Source organism: Petaurus breviceps, unplaced genomic scaffold (genome assembly GCF_028583685.1).
Source record: "Petaurus breviceps papuanus isolate PSGF00001 unplaced genomic scaffold, PetGlider_PUasm1.0 64, whole genome shotgun sequence".
NCBI classification, from domain to species: Eukaryota; Metazoa; Chordata; class Mammalia; order Diprotodontia; family Petauridae; genus Petaurus; species Petaurus breviceps.
In genome coordinates this window covers 9,596,837-9,617,888 of record NW_027186428.1, presented here as the reverse complement: position 1 = coordinate 9,617,888, position 21,052 = coordinate 9,596,837, and the positions used below count along the sequence as shown (strand labels likewise).

The following is a 21,052-nucleotide window of genomic DNA, read 5'->3' as shown; positions in this document are numbered from 1 at the left end:
CACTTGGTAAGTGGTATAAGATATTGGTCTTTGCCCAATTTCTGCCAGACTGCTTTAATGTTTTCCCAACAATTTTTACTAAATATATACTAAATCTTAAGTCTTTAGACTTGACAAATACACGGTTACTGTATTTATTTGCTGCTGTAAATTGGATATCTATCCTGCCCCACTGATCTACCTTTCTCTTAGCCAGTATGATATCATTTTGATAATTAATGCCCTATAATATAGTTTAAGGTGTGATGTTGCTAAACCTCCTTCCTTTATGTTTTTTCATTAGTTCCTTTGATATCCTTGACTTTTTACTTTTCATTTTTTTTTTGCTTTTTTTCTAATAATTTAATAAAATGTCTTTGGCATTGAACATACAAATTAAGAAAAACCCATCATTTGTAAATTTATATATAATATTTATAAATAAATTATAAAAATTATCATTGTTTCTACATAGCAATGAAGATAATGAAAATATAAGAGAACAACTCTTAGGCCCTTTGTGTTACAAAAATATAGATGCTGAAAATTTTAAAAAGAGAGACTAACAAAACTGAAAATTGAATTAAAACATTGATGTAATAAAATAAAATTAGTATCAAAGATAGGTTTTGGGGGGGGAGGAGAGAGAAAAACAGTAAAAAAGACATGCTATTCCCTAACTTTAAAAGAAATGAGGAAAAACTGAATTAACAGTATCAGCAATGGAAAAATGATGATATAAGCACTGATAAAAGCTATAAGTAATTATTTGGAGCTATTTTGACCAACTTTATGCCTGTAAAACTGGTAATCTAAAAGTAACAAATGGATATTTACACAAATAAAAATTACACTGATGCATAGAATAGAATACTTAAGTAATACTACTTTAGAAAATGTTTTTCAATGAATAAACAAAATCATAAAGGAAAAACCATTCGGTTCAATTGGATTGAGAAGCAAATTCTATCAAATATTTAAACAACAAAAAATTTTAATACTACAAAAGCTTTGAAAACAGGTGTGGTGAATAAAAAAGATTGAGAGACATGGTTGCTGGTTAATTTAATCATTTTATTAATAAGGCCAGCACTTTGTTAATAAAAGGATGGTCATTTGACCATCTCTCTTAAACCAAAGACAATCATGGTAGTGGGCTCACGGCTTATATAATTTTTTTGAAGAGGAGTGGCAATCAATTTTGATTAGTTAACATAATGGGAGGTGGGCTGAAATGAGTGGCTGAAAGTGATATCATGTCACTGTTGTACAGACAGTCCAATATCCTTACCCAAGATGACCCCCAGCTTTGGACAGTCTACTCAAACAATTTATCCCTACCTAAAGCCACCTTAGATTAAATTCCTTATAAGGTTGAGTGGGATCTTATCAAGACTGAGGAGAGTTAGTTCAATCTCATTAACAGTAATGTCCTTCAAGAGACTGAAATATTTGCTTTTTAAAATTGGGACTTTAGAAGAAGGGGAGAACTCTGGATTTCCCCAAAATATTGGTTATTTATAATTATTTCTCTTATAGGAAAAAAAAGTCTTACAAAATTCCTTCTGTGATTGAAATATCAGCTTGGTACCTAAACCAGGCAGAGACAAAACAAAGAAAGAAAATTATAGTTACTCTATAATGTATTTGCTTAATGTATATTGATTCAAACATTTCAATAAAACATTGGTAAGGAGATATAGCAATATTAGAGTATGCTTCATTATCAGGCTAGATTTATATTAAGAATTCAGGGCTGATTCAATATTAGGAAAACTACATACATACTTTTCCATATTAACAAACAAACCTAGACATCATTTTTCAAAAAAAAAATTATCAAGGAATACTGCCCTGAGATTCTAGAATGAGAGGGTAAAGTAGAAATTGAAGAGATCCACCAGTCCTGAAAGTGATTAAAAAATGAAAACTCCCAGGAATATTATAGCCAATTACAGACCTTTTGTGTCTAGGAGAAAATATTGTATGCAGTCAGAAATAAACAATTCAAGTATGGTGAAGCCAGAATAAGGATAACACAAGATTTAGCAGTCTCTACATTAAAGAATCAGTGGACTTAGAATATGTTATACTGGAAGACTATAGAACTAGGATTACAACCAAGAATCACATATCTAGAAAAAACAATACACTCCTTTTTCTGGGGGTGGGAGAAATTAGGGAGGGAGGAAATTGATACTGCATGAAAGGGCTTTCAAGTATTCATTATGAGAAGACCAAAGTTGAATACAAAATTTCACATTCAGATACAAGTCTCAAGAGAAGCATAAAAAAGGTAAACAGGAAAGCGAAATCATTAGGGATTTAATAAGATTAAGTTGATTATACTCTTACATGAGAAAAATTATATTTGTAACTCCTAAAACCTTTCTCATTAGGAGGGCAGTTAGAAGACATATACACAGACAGACAGTATGGGTTTCAGTTGAATATGATGGGATGATTACCTAAAAAATTTAAATTAAATTAAGGGAAGGGAAAGAGGAATTCACTGTGAAAAGGTGGAAAGGAGATGTAGAATGGAGTAAATTATCTGACGTTAAAAAAGCATGAAAGAGCTTTTACAATGGAGGGGAAGTCTGGAAATGGTGGAGCAGGAGCCCATGAAACTTACTCTCATTGTAATTGGTTAAAGAGAGCACTTGGGTAAAGAAGTATATCTAACCATACAGGAAAAGAGGAGGGGACGGTAATAAGAGAAGACAGAGATAAAAAAAAAGGAGGGTGTAAAGCCAAGAATGAGCAGTTTTCCAAAGGACTGCTGCTGTGAACATATTTCAAGATCCAGATTACATAGTGTAGTGAACTCTCTATTTGTTCAGTAACAAATTAAGGCAAAACATTCACAGAAATTAAAATACAGCATTCACAATGTTATGGCTTTACAACTTACCATTGAAGTGGCCACATACTTTTCACCAAAGTGGTCACATAGTTTTAAGCAAAAGATAACATTCATTTTATAGCACAATCATTTAGTAAGTCCTTATTTCAATCATTCTTAAGGAGGTAAGCCTCCTTAATTGACACAAAGTACAAAGGTAAAGTCCTCCACCCCTAGGTCACATCTTCTTAATCTCTTCAATTAAAAAGTACTCTTTCTTCTTAATTGGAGAACTCCTTAACTCAATCATTTAAATATAATGGTCAGAGTTCTCCACCTCTAGGCCACAGGAAGTCATGATTTTCTCAGTTTGCACTAAATACTCAAGGAGAAGTCTTTCATCTTAACTCAAGACAGGCTCTCAATTTACATGGTTCCTCTGCCATGTTCCCTGCTCCTGCCTGAATCTATACAACTGCCACCCGGGTTCAAAGGCAGACAACTCTCAGTTCTTTGTCCAGCTTCTTGTGCAGTTCCTGTTATATATTGAAGCTCAGTATCTAGTTGACCTCAAGTCCTTCACACTTTTGGTTGCTGGGAAGACAAAGCTTAACAAAGCCACAATAACATTCAATCACATTGCTGGCATCCTCATCAATTCACTTTCTGCCTGGGAAATCAACACAGAACCAACAACAAGGTCTGAGGAATCAATACAAATCATGAGTGCAGTCCCAAGACCTCTGAACATCAGCAAGACCCTCTTCCAGGATTTGCATAAAAATACAACAAGAAAATACTCTTTCAGGTTTTCTGAAACAGCAGGAAGGCCCCACGGCTTCTGTAACAACAGCACTGTCCTCTATCAGCAGATGAATCTGACAAAGTAACATCAAAACAGACAAAGTACCAACACCACAGCCATGCCTCCTCCCAGTTCTCCTCTCTTTTCATTTTTCATTTCTTCTCAATTCTCAGTTCAGTCCTCAGTTATCATTTTTCTTCTCAGTTTTTCTCAGTTCATTTCTCAGTTCTCTTCTCTCTCTCCACCAGTACCAGCCCAGCCTCCAGATGCTTGCTCCCAGAAGTTCTGGCCTCTCTCCGCTTGGGCTTTTCCTTATATATGTTGTTAGCTCCTCCCTGTTCTGCCCTTCCTGTTACATCAACAAGTCCATCCCACCGTGGGATTCACAAGTTCTGGGTCTTAATACTTGACACAATTATGAACTTGAAACTAAGTGCTAAATACCTGTTAGTTTGCTAATACAAGGGGAAGGGAAGATTTTCAAATTCCCATTACCATTACAGAGAGTACATTAGGGGATGTCAAATCTGAAGCAAAACACTTTTAAGAATGGAAAAGGTGGAAGGAAGAAGAGTAGGATAAAAGGAGTAGGGTAAATAGGGTGGAGATACATAGTAATCATAATTTGAAAAAACAGCAAGCTTCTTACATAAAGATCTCATTTCTGAAACATATAGAAAACTGAGTTAAATTTATAGAAAAAGAGCCATTCTATACTAGGAGCTTAATAAATGTTAATTGTCTATATGAGGAAAGACCCCCCAAAAAAGAACACAACAGAAGAAAAGTCTTACTGAAGAAGGTAGGATTTGTGCCTAGTCTTGACAAAGCCAGGGAAACTAAGAGTAATAAGTGAGGGAGCAAAGTACTTCAGACTTGAGGGGATGTGCTGCAAAGGCAAACATGTCAGCATAATTGGAATGTAGAGTATGAAGAGGGGAATAAAATTATAAAATGGGTGGAACTTTAAAAAAAAGTAATAAGAACCATTCCTCAATTGATAAATGGTCAAAAGATATAAACAGGAAGTTTTCAGACAAAGTAATCCAAGTCATCTATAGTCATATGAAAAAATGCTCTAAATCACTATTGATTAGAGAAATACAAATTAAAACAATTCTTAGCTACCTATCCAAAATTATCATTTTTTTTAATTTGACAGAAGAGGAAAATGACAAATGGTGGAAAGGATATGGGAAAATTGAGGCACTAATGCACTGTAGGCATGGTATACTCAATCATCCATTCTGTAGAGCATTAGGAACTATGCCCAAAGGGCTATAAAACCATGCTTACTTCTCAAAAAAAAAACATGCATACTCTTTGAGCAAGCAGTTCCAAATACTGGTTCTATATACCAAAGAGAGAGAGAGAACAAAGGAAAAGGGTCTATATCTACAAAAATATTTATAGCAGTTCTTTTAGTGTTGCTAAGAATTGACATTGAGGGAATACTTAACAATAGGGAAATAACTGAACAAGTTGTTGTATATGTTTGTGATGGAATACTATTGTACTATAAGAAATAAACAAGATGTTCCCAGAAAGATTTACATGAACTGATGCCAAGTAAAATGAGGTGAACCAGGAGAACATTTTATATAGTAACAGCAATATTGTATGATGATCAATGGTGAATGACTTAGCTATTCTCAGTAACACAATGATCCAGGTCAATTCTAAAGGATCTATGATGAAAAAGTTATCCATCTCCAGAGAAAGTAATGATGGAATCTGAATGCAGACTGAGGTCACTTGTTCTTCATTTTCTTGGGTGTTTTCATCTCTGTTGCCTTTCACAACATGACTAACAAGACAATGTGTTTTGCATGACTGAAGATGTAGAAACTTCATCAAATAGCGTGCATTCTCAGTGAAGTGAGGAGAGAATTTGGAATTCAAAAAAGTTAAATTAATGTTAAAAAATTTTTACATATAATTGGGGGAAAATATACAAATGCTTGCTCTAGAAAAGGAATAAAAGGAAAAAAATTACCACTTTTACATGTAATATGTTGCTCTACTTAAAGAATCTTAGAGAGGCATATAAAAGATTATATTGGAATTATTGCTGTCAGCAAATTTGGAGGAAACAAAATAAACCTGCAGAAATAAGCATTTCTTTATATTACAAACATAATCCAGAAAGAAGAAATAAATCAAAATTCCATTTAAAATCACTCCAGACAAATGTAGGTCCACCTACTAAAACAAACACATGAATTAAACAAGTGTAATTGCAAAACATTTTACAAACAAACACATCTAAATGATCAGAGAAGTTGCTCAAGGGTAAATTGAATCAATATAATAAAACAGATATTACCTAAATTAATTTATTTGTTCAGAGACATACCACTCAAACTACTAAAGAATTATGTTATAGAACTGGAAAAAAATGACAAAATTCATCTGGAGGCAAAAAAAGGTGAATAATCTCAAAGGAAGTACTTTTTTAAGTGATAAAGAACAGGACCTGCCACTATTGGATCTCAAACTATTCTACAAAACCATAATCATTAAAGCATGCACTGGGATACAAATAAAGAGGTTGATCATGTGAACAGCTTAAGTACACAATGTAGGGAAGCAAATGAGCACAGTGGACTAGTATTTGACAAACCCCAAAACTGCTGAGAAAACTGAACAACAGTCTGGCAGACACTATGTATAAATCAACTTCTCACGCTATGTACCAAGACAAGCTCTAAATAGCATATGATTAACGTATAAAAGATGACATAAATAAATTAGAGGGACATGGGAAAATTACCTGTAAAATGATGAATAGGGGAAGAGTTCATGACCAAAAAAGAAAAAACTAGGCTCAGGGGATGGAGTCTAGATAGCAGAATAAAAGCAGGAACTTACTTGAGTTCACCCCAAATTGCCTCCAATACCTGTAAAAAAATTACTCTAAACAAATTTTAGAGCTGCAGAACCCACAAAATGACAGAGTGAAACAGATTTCCCACTGGAGTGAGACTAACAGGGCATCAGGTAGGGTCTATCACACCAGGCTGGGAGTAGAACGCAGTCCCATGCTGGCACAAATAAGGCTGGAGCAGAACTCCAGGGACTAAATCACTGGCAGTTTCCAGACTTTTCAACCCATAAACACTAAAGACAAAGTAAATTGTCAGCGGGGAAATTCTCTTGGATCTGGGTGAGAGAAGAGCACAGTCTGACCCCTGCCACTGGGCAGCCCAGGTGGCAGCCCCTGCAGCAGCAACAGCAGTGACTGCTGTTTCTAGAACTCCAGGCCCAGAAATGGTGGGGGGACCATGCAGCTGATCAGACGGCAATTGCAGGAATCCCAATGCTGTCTCTGAGACAGGATTCTCTTCCTTTGCCCTACTTGGATCTGGGTGGCAGTTCTGGGGTGAGGAGGAGTGCTCACAGAGGAGAGCTTGTGGCTTCTGTGGAAAGAAAGTCTTCCTCAAAGGTCTGAGGTAATGCTGAGAAGTAGCTCTGACAGCAGCTGTACAAATAAAGAGAAATTTGGGACACAGCACTCTCCAATCTGGGAACAGAGTTCTACCATGGCAAAGACCTCAAAGGTCAAGTAACTGGCTGGGAAAATGAGGAAACAGAAGAAAAGAAATCAGACTATAGAATCTTTGTGGGTGACAAAGAAGATCAAAACAGAAGCAGAAGAAGACAACAAAGTCAAAACTCGTCCATCAAAAATTTCCAAGACAAATATGAATTGGTCACAGGCCATGGAGGAACTGAAAAAGGAGTCTGAAAATTGTAAAGCCATGCACAAGCAACTTTCCAGAACACTGCTGCTGTGAATAGCTTTCAAGGTTCTGATTACATAGTATTGTGAACTCTCTACTTATTCAATAACAAATCAGAGCATAACATTCATAGAAAATCAAAGTACAGCATTCACAATGCTACAAGTTATCACGGAAAATAAAAATACAGCATTCACCATGTCACAACTCAACAACTTATCACTAAAATGGCCACATAGCTTTCTCCAAAATGGTCACATGGCGTTAAACAAAATATATTCATTTAGTCAATCACAAAATCTTTAATTTAATCACAATGTACAAAAGTCAAAGTTCTCCACCCCTAGATCACAGTAAATCATAATATTCTCAGTCAGTACACAGCATCCAAGTAAAGACTTCTTTCAGCTTGACTAGACACTGGCTCTCAGCTTCCATGGTTACTCTTCCATTGTCCCAGCTCCAACTGTCACCTGAGTTCAAAGGCAGGCAGCTCCCAGTTCCTTGTCCAGCTCCTTGTCCAGTTCTTCATCCAGTTCCCATTCCATATTGAAGCTCACAGTGTTCAGTCTACCTTCAGTCCTTCACAGTTCCTGTTTCTGGGAAGACAAAGCTTAAAAGAGCCACAGTAATATTCATGCACATTTGCAGCACCATCATCAATTCACTATCTGCCTGTGAAATCAACTCAGTCCCACCAGCAAGGTCTGAGAACTCAACATAAATCATCAACATAGAAATCAACACAGGCCCACAAACAAGGCTCAAGAGGTCAGTATTATCACCAGTAAAGTCCCAGGACCTTCAAAACCCTCCTCCAGTACTTCTGTAAACATACGACTAGAAAATCCTCTTTCAGGGCTTCCAGTAAGGTCTCAGGGCTTCTGTACAAAGTATCAAAAACAAACATCAACACAGACAGAGCAGACAAACAGTGCTGGGATACCACAATTTTTTCCTCCTGGATTCTGCCACCACAAGAGTCCTCTTCTCAGTTCTACTGTCTCAAGCCCTGGGGCTCTCCTTATATATGGTCATTAGCTTCTCCCCAGGAGTTCAAAAGTTGTGGGGTTCACGTATTCTATTTCTAACAGACTTGATACAAGACTCAAAAGAAACTTGAACTGAAACAAGATGTTAATTCCTTAGCTGAAACAAGGTGTGAACTACTTCTGTGCTTGCCATTACAGTACTAGGGCATAAAAACTTCACAGTCTAGTGCAGAAAGTCAGAAATATTAAATGTATCTTGTTCAGATCATGATGCAATAAAAATTATATGCAATAAAAGACCATGAAAAGACAAACTGAAAATTCATTGGAAACTAAATAATCTCATCCTAAAGAACAAGAGTCAAACAACAAATCATAGAAACAAATAACTTCATTCAAAGAGAATGACAATAGTGAGACACCACACCTGAACTTATGGGATGCAGTGAAAGTGGTTTTCAGGGGAAGTTTTGTATCTTTGAATGCTTACATTAATAAAATAGAGAAAGAGGAGATCAATGAATTGGGAATGCAACTGAAAAAGCTAGAAAAAGAACAAATTGAAAATTTCCAATTACATACCAAATTAGAAATAATGAAAACCAAAGAAGAGATTAATAAAATTGAAATTAATAAAACTAAGAGAAGTTTTATGAAAAATAATAATAAAATTGATAAACGTCTGGTCAATTTGATTAAAAGAAGGTAGAAAATTACAAGTGCCAAAAATAAAAAAGGTGAATTCACCTCCAATGAAGAGGAAATTAGAAAAGAGCTCCTTTAAAAAGTACTACTGGCCAGATGGAAAAGAAAATATAAAAAGTTTATTGAGGAAAATAATGCCTTAACTTAAAGGAACCTGGGGGATGATAATATGGAATATTGATGGAATATGGTAATATCTTTTATATGATAGCATATACATAAACTATATAAAACTATCTACTTTTTTAAGAAGGTGGGGGGAGGGAGAGGGAGAAAATTTTAGAACTCAAAATCTTATAAAAGTTGAATGTTAAACATTTTCTTGATTTGTTATTGTGGGAAAAAATAAAATACTATTCAAAGCAAAAAAAAATGAAATAAAGTATGCAAACAAAACATACTGATCTTGGAAACAGATTAGAGACAACATAAGTATAATAGGTCTTCCAGAAAAGCAAGACAGGACACACACACAAAAACCTCACACAATTCAGGGAATAACAAAGGAGAACTATTAGACCTTCAGAATATAGAAAATGTAATACCAATTGCAAGATTTTTCAGATCACATCAGAAAAAAATCTGAGACTGCAAATTCCATGTCATGGTGGTTATATTTAACAATTAATTCCAAAACAAGTTCTGAAAGCAAAGATATTCAATGAGAAAGAAAAGCAATCTCAACTGATGCAAGATTATTCTTAACCTCCCAAAAATATAGAAAGAAATTAAATAATATGTTCTGAAGAGCAGTGGAGCTAAGGATCTAGTCCAGCATGACCTGTCTTGCAAATCTGAGCACAATAATAATGTGAAAAGGATGGATATTCAGTTTTTTAAAAAGGATTTGAAACACCTTTAGAAGGAAAACCAGAACAAGATTAACTGATGGGAAGGAGAGGAAGGGGGACTTTATTTAAGTAAATGAGAGGAAAAAGGGGAAAGGAGAAGAATTATATAACCAGAAAAAAAAACAGGAGAGCAAAACCCATTTAAAAAGCCATGATATACACAAAATAAAACTGAGGGGATGGGATAATTTACTTTAAATTTATTTTACAAAGTGAATATATAATGCCCTTTACAAAGTAAATCCAAAAAATGTAAGAATTTCAATCACCCTATATGACAAAGCAAAAGAAAGGAAAATTCAAAATACATTTGAATATACAAGGGATAAAATAAACAAGGAAACTATATTACACTGAAAGTTACCATTAAAAAAAAGCAAACCAAAATTAATAATAAATTGTTGTGTTTGTCCATTGTTTTCAAAGAGGACCATGGCATCAGGGCAGTGATAACTTGACTTACTGTTGACTTTCATTTGAGTGAGGGAGGGCTGTGCAAGGTCACCAGCCTCACTTTCTCCTCCAGAGCCATCTGGATCCAGTGATGACTAGAGATGACCTGAGATGCAATGGGAGATCCTAGCCATTTCAGGCTAAGACTTTTCAAGTATTCACTTGAAGTGAGGTTAATGCCCTTTCAATGAATAGACCTCTTTAAGAAGTGAGTCAAGAGATGGCCCCTTTAATTAGAAAAAAAAGAAAAAAATCAAGCTTAGAGGGGAAGACCCCTCAGGGGTTGCTGTTCCAAAGAGAAACAGTTACTGTTGACATTCACTCTAAGCCAGGAGGGCCCAAAATACAGCCATTTCACATACACACACACAGACACACACACACCCTAAACTCTTAATTCATTCCAAATGCCATAGTATTTAAATTTATAAAGGAAGCAATCAATCAATCATTAAACATTTATTAAGTGTTTACTATGGGCAGGCACTTTGCAGGTAATAATAAAAAAAGATGGAAAAGATACTGTTGGGGGAAGCTAGGTGGCACAGTGAATAGAGCACCAGCCCTGGAGTCAGTAGTACCTGAGTTCAAATGTGGCCTCAGACAATTAACACTTACTAGCCTTGTGACCTTGGGGAAGTCTCTTAACCCCAAATGCCCTACCTTCTCCCCTCCAAAAAGCAACAATAATAACAAAAAGTTGTGAGCAAAGAGTTTACAACCTAATGGGGAAGACAACAGGCAAATACATACAAATAAAACTATATAAAGGAATTGACAAAAGGAAGACACAAGAATTGAGAGGGGTTGATGAAGGTTTCCAGTAAAAGATATGGTTCTACTTGGGACTTAAAGGAAGTCGAGGAGGTTAATAAGTGTACTGGAGGAGAGAGATCATGATAGGAGTGGGAGACAACTAGAGTAAATGTTCAGAGCCAAAAGAGTGAGTGTCATTCGTGGAACAATAAGAAGGCCCTTGGAGGGAAGAATATGTGTTGGGAACTAAGATGTAAGAAGACAGGAAAGTTAGGAGGGGCCTAGGGTATAAAGGATTTAGTATGCTAACTGGAGCACTTGGTATTTGATACTGGAGACAATAGGGGGTCCCTGGAGTTTATTGAGTAAGGAGGTGACAGGCTTAGACCTGTACTTTAGGAAAAATCACTTTGGCAGCTGAACAGATGGACTGGAGCAGGAGAGACTCAAAGCAGGCAGATCCACCATAACAGTCCAGGAGTGAGATGAGATGTGAGTGCCTGCCCTAGAGTAACAGTAATATCAGAGGAGAGAACGTGGTGTTTTTGAACGATGTTAAAAACATAAATTCTAACCCTTGGGAAAAGATTGGATAGCAGAAGGAGAAGAGAGATAATGTGGACTCCTAGACTTGAAATCTAAAGAACTGGGAAGATGGTGTTGCCCTCAACATTAATAGAGAAGGGGGAGAAGATTGAGAGGGAAAGATAATGAGTTTGCTTTTGGACATGTTAAGTTTAAGATGTCTGCTGGATATCCAGTTCAAGATATCTGAAAGGCAGTTGGAAATATGAGACTGGAGGTCAGCAGAGAGTTTGGAGCAGAATAGGTAGATTTGAGGATCAACAGCATAGAAATGGTTAAATCCATGGGAACCGATGAGATAACCAGATGAAATAGTACAGAGGAAGAAAAGAAGAGGGATGAGGACAGAACCCTGACAGACACCTATAGTTAGAGAACATGATCTGGAAGAGGATCCAGCAAAAGAGACAGAGGAGTGTTTAGATAGGTAAGATGAGAACCAGGAGAAAACGAATGAAGAGAGTATCAAAGAGAATGATCAACAGTCTCAAAGGATGCAGAGGCTCAAGGGGGACAAAACTACTGAATTTGGCAACTTAGAGATCATTAGTGACTGTGGAATGAGCAATTTTGGTGGAATAAATGCAGAAGCCAGATTATGTGTTTAAAAAGAAAGCATGGGGAGAGAAAGTGGAAGTGCCTACTGTAGACAGCTTTTCTGCTACAAAGAGGAGAAGAGATATGACAATTGTTAGCAAGAATGGAAGGATCAACTGAAGGGTTTTTTTTTCAGAATATGGGAGATATGAGCATGTTTGTAGGCATTAGAAAATGAACCAGTAGATGGGAGAGATCAAAAATAAGTGAGAGTGAAGATGACAGAGGAAGCAACCTGTTGGAGGAGATGGGATGAAATGGGATTGCTTGAGCAAGTAAAAACATTAGTGTTAGCAAAGAGTAATGCCACCTTATTGTCTGAGATAGGGGTGAAGGAGGAGATAATAGCTGAAGCTATCTGAGTGATAGGAGATAAGGTGAGAAGCCTCAATATGTTCTGTAAAACATAAGGCAAGATTCTCAGCTGAGAGAGAGAGAAGAGAAGGGGAGTCACAGAAGGTTTGAGGAGGGATGGAAAGGATTAGAAGAGACATTTATGGAGAGTAAGTTGATAAGGGAGGTATAATAGGATTGCTTAACAGCAGTAAGGGCCTAGTTGAGGTTGTGTAGCATCAATTTATAGTCGACCTCATAGGAATAGTTATATGATTTTCTTTGTATTTGCTCAGGAGTGTATGTGTAGGAGTGAAGGTAGAAAAAAGTGGGAATTATCCAAGGCTAGAGTGCGGTTGGGTATAATCAACAACATGATAAGGAGACAAGGGATTCAAGAGAGGACATTGTAGAGTTGAACTGATTCATCAAGGAGTCAAAATAGGGGAAAGAGAAAGGGTTATTTGCAAGGCAGATGGCATGGAAGAGTATTGAGGGATCAGGGACTAGAGGTTATGCTGCAGAGGGTTTTGCAAGGGAAGGTGGAGAATGAGGTAAAAAGTCAATGAAACTTTATCTGCACTACAAGAAAACATAGTAACCAAATGACCAGAGATTTTAATATCCTTCTCTCATTTTTGGACAATTCTAATACACATTATAAAAGAGAAAATATAGAACTGGAGACAACTGGATTGAAAAGATTTATGGCATTTTATAAATAGGACAGAAAAGGTACGTTCATATTTGCCAATACCACATGGAACTTTTACAAAAATTTAAAGATGTCAAAAAAGGTAAATTCTAACCCTTAGGAAAAGATTGGATATGACAGGGATGAGATGAAAGAGAGTGAGGATTCCAGGAAGACTCCTAGGTTGTGAGCCAGAGGGATTGGAAAGATGATTACCCTCAACATTAATAGAGAAGATAGATGTGGGGAAGATTTAGGTGGAAACAAATGTAAAAATATGGAAATTGTTTTTTAAAAAAATCTTTTCTAGATCATAACAATAAACATAGAAATTGGTTCAGGGGTCTCAAACAAGATATAAATCCAAGTGGAAATTGAACAATGAAATATTAAATAATTAATTGATCAATGAATAAATCATAGAAAAAATTAATAGCTACTTAAAAGAAAGAGATAATGATGAAACAACATATCACAATTTCTGAGATGCAGTTAAAGCAGTCTTCAGGGAGAAATAGTATCCTTATAAATATATATTGAAAAGTAGAAAGAGAATCAATGAACTCAATACACATTTTTAAAAATTAGCCAAAAAATAAACAAACCTTTTTTAAAAGGCACAAATTAAATGACATTTAAAATTAGAGAGGAACTAGATAAATTGGAAAAAACAGAAATTATATATGAAACTAAAAGTTGGTTCTTTTAAAAGGTTAATAAAATTGATAAACCCTTAACTAATCTGACTAAACAGAAGAAAGCAGAAAATGTCCTTCTTTACTGTTTCATTTCCTATTGTTTACAAGCATTCCTATGTCTCCCCATGCCTGAAAAAATCCTCACTTCATCATTCCATCCCTGCTAACTATCATCCTATATCTCTTTTGCCCTTTCTATCTAAACTCAAAAAGGCCATCTACAATAGGTGCCTCCACTTTCTCTCTTCTCATTCTCTTCTTAACCCTTACAATCTGAGTTCTGATACTACCATTCCACCCAAACCACTATTTCCAAAGTTACTAATGATCTCTGTTACCAAATTCAATGGCTATTTCTCAATCCTCATTCTCTTTGACCTCTCTACGACCTTTGATAAAGTTCATCACTCTTTTTTCCCTTGGTATTCTTTTCCCACTAGGTTTTGGGGATATCTCTCCCTACAGTTTTCCTCCTATGTAGTTGACAGATCCTTCCCTGTCTTTTTCACTAGATGTTCCTCCAGATCACACTGGTTAACTGTAAATATCCCTCAGGGTTTTTTCCAAGGCCCTCTTTTCTTCTTCTTCTATGCTACTTCACTTGGTGAATTCATCAGTTTCTATGGATTTAATTATGACTTCTGTGCTTATGATTCTCAAATCCTGCCCCAGTCTCTCTAATGACCTCAAATCTCACATCTTCAACTACCTTTTTCAGACATGTTATGCTGAATGTCCAGGAAGCATCTTAAACTCAGGATATACAAAACTGAATTCCCTCTAAACACCGCCCCCCTCCTATATTCCTTATTACTGTGGAAGGCAATATCTTCCTCCCAGTCCCTCAGGTTCACAACTTTGTAGTCAATGTGGATTCCTTACCGTCTCTCAGCTCCTATATCCATGCTGTTACCAAGACCTGTCAACTTCAGCTTTGTAACATCTCTCCTTTTCTTCTCTGATACTGCTACCCCTCTAGTGATACTGTGATCTCATTACATCAAGCCTGGACTATTGCAATAGCCTACTGCTAGGTTACCTGTCTCAAATCTCTCCCCACTTCAATCTATCCTACATTTAGCCACCAAAGTGATTTTCTTGATCAAGTTTCCCCACCCTCAATAAGTTCCAGTGGCATTACCTACAAAAGCAAACACAAAATTCTCTGTTTGGCATTTGGCCTTTCATAACGTAATCATTTCTTACCTTTCCTGTTTTTTTACACTTTACTCTCTGATATCTCCTCCTTGATCCAGTGACACTGGCCTCCTGGCTATTGCAGGAACAAAATACCCAATATATCAGCTCCAGGCATTCTCTGTCTGTCCCCTAAGCCTGACATGCTCTCCTTCTGCTGTGATTATTGGCATCCTTGGCTTCCTTTAAATCCCAGCTAAAATTCTACCTTCTACTGGGAGTCTTCCCCAATCCCTCTTAATCGCAGTACCTTTCCTCTGTTAATTATTTCCTATAACCTTTAGTGTGTGTGTATATATATATGTGTGTATGTGTGTGTGTATTTGTACATATAAACACATACATATGTTTGTATATGTATATACACACACAGAGACACATGTATATTTTATATATTACATTGGAAGCTCCTTGAGGGCAGGGATTGGGTTTTGTTTGGGGGTTTGTTTGGTTGTGGGTTTTTTTTTGCCATTTTTCTGGATCCTTGGTACTTATAAGGCACAGTGTAGGTGCTTAGTATATATATACATATGTGTGTGTATGTATATATATGTATGTGTGTATATATGTATGTATATATACACACATATATATACGTATATACACACATTTATGTGTGTATGTTTAAAAAACACATAGTAGTGTATATGTTGATTAAAATCAAATCAATAAATGAATGAAGTTAAATCATGACAGAACCAGAGGAAATATAAAGAATTATCAGAACATATTTTGCAAAAATATATGCTAACAACCTGACAATACATAAAAAATAGAGGAATAACTTCAAAAATATAAAATGCCCAAATAATCAGAAGACAAGGTAGAGATTTTAAATAACTCACACTCTAAAAACAAAATAGATCTGACAAAAAAGAAACTACCAAAGAAAAAGCTGCTGGTCCTGAATTGCATCAAACAGGAACAATGAGTACCCATACTTCACAAAGTATTCTCAAAAACTGAGGGTTTTTCTACTCTGTCAGAATCCTTTTATGAGATAAATACAGCCCTAAACTAGAGAAAGAAAAAACATAGGAAGAAATCTATAGGCATTGACTTATAGAATCATTAATAAAACTGACTGAAAAAATTTAAACAAAATACTGCTGAACAGACTACAGCGATTTATTCAAGAAATTATTCATTATGATGAAGTGGGATTTACACCAAGAATATAAGGATGGTTCAACATTAGAAAAACAATCAATATAAATCATATTAAAAACCAAAGCATAAAAAACTACATGATCATGTCAATAGATTCAGATAAAGCCATTGACAAAGTACAACACTTTTTTATACTAAAAACCCTACAAAGTATAGACAGAGAGGGACCTTTTATCATATTACAAAAGGTAGTTGACTAAAATTAAAACAGTGTAGATGCTTTAGCATCTTTTGTGTGTGTTGTTGGGTTTCAGTGTTGTTTTTTTTTTGCTTTGTGGAGGGGGGAAGGCAGGGCAATTGGGGTTTAGTGACTTGCCCAAGGTCACAAAGCTAGTAAGTGTTAGGTGTCTGAAGCCAGATTTGGACTCAGGTCCTCCTGACTCCAGGGCCAGTGCTCTCCTCACTGCGCCACCTAGCCACCCCCTTTAGCATCTTTTGCAATAATTATTAGAGTGAAATAAGAATTCCAACTTTCCCTACTATTATTAAAATAGTTCTGAAATTAAAAATTAAAATTTAAGGCATAAAAATAGGTTCAGAGCAAACAAAACTATCCCTGTTTATTTGGAAGATCCTTAAGAATTAGCAAATATACTAATTGAGATGATAGCTTTATCATAGTTGCTTTTTACAAAATAAATCCTCAAAAGTCAATAGCATTTCTATATAATAATACCAAAAGAATTGAATATTGATAGGGTAAATTCATTCCACATAACTGCAAAACACATGAAACATCTGAGGACCAACCTGCCAAAGGACACAAAAGTCTTGTTTTGCTTCAATTATAAAGCATTTTTAAAGAAATAAGGACAACTTAAACAGCTAAAAGAACATTCAGTCCTCAAATCTAGGCAATGCAGATATAATAAAAATGACAATACTATCAAAATTATTTACATTTTTAATGTCATGTCAACCAAATTATCAAGGTTACACTTTAAAGAAGCTTGATAAAATAAAAACAAAATTAATTTGGAAAAGCAAAAATATAGAAAATCAAGAGAAATGATGAAAAGAAGTAGCAACAAAGGGGGATTAGCATTTTGAGACATCAAACTGTCTTATAAAAGAGCAGTCATTAAAACTATTTGGTACTGGCTAAAGAATAGAGAGATGCAGCAAATGAACAGACTAGATGAGAATCAGAAACAATAAACCAAACCACTGTTGATGTTCAGTCATTTTTCAGTTGTGTCCAATTCTTTGTGAACCTTTTTGGAATTTTCTTGGCAAACATGCTGGAGTGGTTTGCTATTTCATTCTCCAGTGCATTTTACAGGTGAGGAACTAAGGCAAACAGGGTTAAAGTGACTTGCCTAGGGCCATATAGCTGGTAAGTCATACAGCTACTAGGTCATACAGCTAGATTTGAACTTAGGAAGATGTGTCTTCCTGACTTCAGGCTTGGCACTCTATCTATTCTACCACCTGGCTTTTCCAATAACACAGCATTTGATAAAGTGGAAAACATAATTTACTAAGGAAAAAAAATGCCTCGTTTGATAAAACTGCTAGGAAAACTAAACAACACTTTAGCATTAGACCTACACATTACACCATATTTCACACACATTCTAAATGAATATGTGACCTTAATATTGAAAACCTTACTACAAAAAATTAGAAGAAACATCCTATATATCTCTTGCAATTATATAGATAGAGGCAATTACAAAAGAGAAAATAGGTATCATTGAATGATTCAAACTGAAAAGCTTCTGCAGAGAAAAAAAAATTAATTTACCTAGAATAAGACAAGAAGTGGTTGGATGGTGAAAAATTCTTCAACATTTCTCTGATAATGGTTTAGTATCCAAGGAGGGAGGGGGAATATATGTGTGTATACAAATGTATACACACATACATATACACACATGCATAAACATATATATTCAAGAATATGTATGTTTCCAAGAAAATATGTGTGTGTCTGTGTGTGTATAAAATGCATATAAACTAATAGCCATTCCCTCAAAGATAAGTGGTGAAAGGATAGGGTTATCAAAAGAAGAGTTGCAAGTATTTGTAATCACATGAAAGAGTGTTCTAAATGATTAATAATCAGAGAAATTCAAATTGAAAGAACCCTGAGGTTTCACATATGACCCTGCAAGTTGGCAAACATGATTTTTTAAATTGCAATAGTCATTGTTAGAGAGGGTGTAGAATATGCTGTTGGTGGGGCTATGAAATGGTACAATCATTTTGGGGGGAAATTGGAATTATGTAAATAAAGTGACTAGAATATCTATACCCTTTGAACCAGAGACTTCATTACTGGGCTTATACTTCAAGTAAGGCATCAATAAGAAGAAAGTCCCCATATACTTCAGAATATTTGTTGCGGCACTTTCTGTGGTAGTTGAGAATCAGAAACAAAGTAGATGCTCATAAGTTGGGAAATGGCTAAACAAACTGTGGCACATGAATATAATGGAATATTATTTAGCTGTAAGAAATGATGAATGTGATGAATGTGGAAAAGCTTTTATTTATGTGAAGATTTATGTGAACTAATGCAGAATCAATTAAGCAGAGTGAAAATGATACACTTAATAACTGCTGTGTATACAAATAGGAATAACTACACAGAAAAATCAAAATTAAATGAAATAAAATCATAAAGATCAAACAGTATTCAAATGAAAATATATGATAGGACACCCACAAATCACTACTTAGCAGAAGTGAGAGGTCCCCTGTACATCAACATGTAACATATTGCACATGGTATCAGACATTTTCTATGAATTGTTCAGTTAGATTGATTGCTTTTCTTCTCTAAAAATTGGATTTTTAAGGGAGTGAGAGGGTAATTGAAATAATATGATGATGCAAGAAAGAAAATATAAATAAAAACTTATTTAAAAACCATGAAAACTGAAATGAGAGTCTTTGATGAAAAAACTTAGAAAACAAATGAGAGTTATGAAAGAAAGAATTAAAAAGGTAATTAATGAAATGGAGCAAGAGGTACACAATTTTATCCAAGCAACAAGCTCTCTAAAGTTTTTTGTTGTTTTTCAATTGTTTCAATAGTGTCTGACTCTGTGTTGCCATTTGGGGTTTTCTTGGCAAAGATGAAGGAGTTGCTATTTCCTTCTCTAGCTCATTTTACAGATGAAGAACTGAAGTGAACAGTGGTGAGTCATTGGACTCTCTGAAAGCCAAGCCAAAAATAAGACCCTGGATATCATATTTCAAGAAATCTTTTTCTTTTTTTTAGGCAGTCAGTGTTAAGTAACTTGCTCAAGGTTACATGGCCAGTTATTTTGTGTGGGTGCCAAGTATCTGAGCCCGGAACCGATCCCATGTCTCCCGACTCTGGGGCTGGCGCTCTTACTCACTGCACCACCTTACCCAATTGACGTCCAGGGGTCTCTTTCTGGGGCTCAGTGCATGTTTGTTTCTGCCTTTGGAAACTCAGGCAGACCCCAGCTCATGACCAGCCCCTCAGTGCTGGCATGAAGAACTTCCAGTACCAACCTATTGTGTGGGATAATGAGACCCTAACCCAAATTGACTACTCAGAGACCTCTCAAAGTGAAGGTAGAAAGTTTTATTAAATTCTCTCAAGATGCAGGTGGTCCAGTCGCTGGATCAAGGCCCAGGAGAGGAGGCCGAGGTACATAAGCAGAAACTGGGTTAAATAAGGAAGGGTTACCTGCCCCTCCCAAACATTAACCTAATTATTACTAATGAGGCTCTAAGCTTGTTAGATAACATACATAATACATAAGGTCCACTACACAAGCACAGTAACAACCTCAGAATTCTGAACCCCTTTCAGTCCAACCTAGATGTCTCCTTATCTGGGAGTGTCCCAAGGCCGCTGTCTGCTTCCTCATTGGTCAAATCCACCTGCTGCCACCAGTTCCTTTTATTCTACATTATTTCATTTTTAGTATTATCTAGGAGTTCTCTGGGAACTGGGAACCCAACTTCTTCCTAAGCCTACTGCCTCAGCTCTTCCCAAGGCTACTGTCTGGTACTTTTTATCAGTAGTGTTGCTTCAGCAATTCTTGCAGTTCTATAGAAACTTAACCTTTTACTACCTCTCACACCACCATTCCTTTCCCCAAACTAAAAACACCTCTACTTTGGTCTCAATAGTTAATCCAATCAATTGCATTAATACTCAATAACTTTTATACTACCTTGAAACACAGAATGACTTACACATATATATGGGGAAACAATACTGAACTTAGTTACAAACTATAAGGAAGTAATAAGAATGTATATATGATATTCAGAATGGGGAAACTTCACTGCAAATTGTTCCACACACTATGAAGGTGTTTCTATTCCTGATAAGCCCAAACTCAAGTTTATTGATCAGATGCCACTTGTGCCAAAGGTGGGCGGGAACCCAAAAACCTGAGTGACATCCAAGGGCCATCCACTGAAGCCACTGACTTCACAGGGGGCAATTTTGGTATCCTGGCCCTGGGTGGCAGCTATCTCCACTGGGGATATTTCGAAATGATGCACCTGACAATCAACCTTGCCTTGGACACCAAGGACATGTTTGCCATCTGGTGTGTCCTAGGCCCTTATAAGCCCATCACCTGCAAGGGAATGGGCCAGTCCATGGGGGAGGGAGGGAAGGGGCAGCAAAGGCACCATTGACCACTATGTGACAG

At 36.1% G+C, this 21,052-nt stretch overlaps 1 pseudogene; it reads left to right on the top strand.

Annotated features, from left to right (window-relative positions):
* Positions 1 to 13,404: 13,404 nt before the first annotated feature.
* Positions 13,405 to 21,052, top strand: part of LOC138173703 (large ribosomal subunit protein uL16m pseudogene) — a 116,139-nt pseudogene continuing 108,491 nt past the window's right edge.